We start from the raw sequence: 2,231 nt of genomic DNA on the forward strand, positions 1-2,231 counted from the left end.
GCAAGGTCGCTGTCCTTTGAATGCCAATAGCATTCAGCATCTCTACCATTCACTCCAGGGTAGTTTGCCTCTCACTGCACCACTGGACTCTAGCAGAACTCTTTTTGTGACACTGTTCTCTGAAATAATAGGCCTTGATGAAAAATGGGATGAGGACATTCCTGGGGACTTGCTCCAGCCCCTATGGATGTCATTTATGTCATCAATCTTCTTTCTATGAGACTCTCAGAAGAAATTTCTTTCCTACCTCAGTATCAGCAGCATGCGTGCTTCTGAGTATCTGCTTGGCTTTCATCTCACCACCCTGTGCACTGCATTAATGGCTAATTTTCTTTTTTTTTGGATTGGTTGCTACAGAGCTGAAGCCACATTTGTGACACCCTCTTAGCAATCAGGTAACATTCTTTGTCGATGTCACTATTTCCTCCAGGTAATTGAAGGTGAAGATATGTTTTATTTGTTTAGTTGGGGGTTCTTAAAAATATAATCTGAATGCCTTCGGGCTAAGCACACAGTCTGTTGGTTGCCAAAAACCCATCCCTTCCCTGTTATAAATACAACTTGTCACTTCAATTGTGTCTGCTATCTTCTGGCCTTCTACAGCACAATGTATTTGATTTTATGATTCTTCATCTGTAATGTGCATTAGAAAATTTTAAAAAAAATTTTATTTAACCTACCATTTGCAAAATATTATCATTTCATCTTGCAATTGATGTTAAAAAGTACTAATGAGGTTTTTTATTAAATACTAAGCCTTTAAAGCCCAGTTTCTTTTTCTTTTATTGTGACAAAATATGCACGACAAAAACTTACCATTTTAACCATTTTAAGCATACAGTTCAGTGGCACTAAGTAGGTTCACATTATTGTTTAACCATTGCTGCCATCCTTCCCTAGGACCTGCTTATTTTCACAAACTGAAACACTGGTACCCATTAGATGATACATCCCACTTCCCCCTCTCCCAAGCCCCTGGCAACCACCATTCCGTTTTCTGTCCCTATGAATTTGACTACTCTCTATACCTCATATAAATGGAATCATACAGATATGTGTCCTTTTGCATCTGGCTTATTTCCCACGGGATAATGTTTTCAAGGTTCACCCATGTTGTAGCATGTGTCAGAATTTCCTTTTTTCCTTCCTTTTAAGAATATTGTTGACAGTATTACAGATGTCTCCCATTTTCCTCCCCCTTGTTTCCCTCCATCCAGGATCCCTGCGCCTTGGCCTTCACCACATTGTTGTCTGCGTCCATGGGCTATGCATATATGCATACATGTTCTCTGGCTAATCTCTTCCAGTCCCCCTGACCCTCCTCGCCTCTGACATCTGTCTGTTTCATGTATCTATGCTTCTGGTTTTATTTTGTTAGGTTATTTTGTTCATTAGATTCCACATATGAGTGAGATTGTATGGTATTTGCCTTTCTCTGACTGGCTTATTTCACTTAGCATAATAATCTCCAGATCCATCCATGCTGTCACAAAGAGTAAGAGTTCCTTCTTTTCTTTCTCCTGCATAGTATTTCATTTTTCAAATGGACCACAGCTTTTTTTATCCACTCATCTATTAATGGTACCTTGGGCTATTTCTAGGCATTGGCTGTTTTAAATAACACTGCTATGAACATAAGGATGCATATATTCTTTTTGATTGGTGTTTCAGGATTCTTAGGATATAGTCCCAGAAGTGGGATCACTGAATCAACAAACAAGTACTGGCAAATATGTGAAGAAAGGGAACCCTAGTGCCCTGTTGGTAGGAATGCAGACTGGTGCAGCCCCTATGGAAGACAGTGTGGGGTTTCCTCAAAATACTAAAAATGGAACTTTTGACCCAGAATTTCCTTGTTTCTTTTTTAAGGCTGAATATATTTTATTGACTGTATATGCCACATTTTATTTATTCATTTTATATGGTTTACATTTTTGTATTAGCCTCATTTCATGTTTTAGGCTTGCTTTTTCTAGATAAGCTGCTTTCAATCCTTTTGTGAACAGGGTACAGCATAAATAAATACATTCATATTTTTCATCCTCAACAAGACCAGAAGCTCCTTGTTCAAGGGTCAGCTGTATATACAAATATAGAATCATTACAGTGTACACTTGAAACCAATATAGTATTAAACATGTCAATTATACCACAATAAAAATAAATTAATTTTTAAAAAGAAAACATCCATAAGATACAGAAAATTAAAAAAATAATTAATACATACTATC

This window comes from Phyllostomus hastatus, unplaced genomic scaffold (genome assembly GCF_019186645.2).
Source record: "Phyllostomus hastatus isolate PE091 unplaced genomic scaffold, TTU_PhHast_1.1 phas_scaffold_585, whole genome shotgun sequence".
NCBI lineage: Eukaryota > Metazoa > Chordata > Mammalia > Chiroptera > Phyllostomidae > Phyllostomus > Phyllostomus hastatus.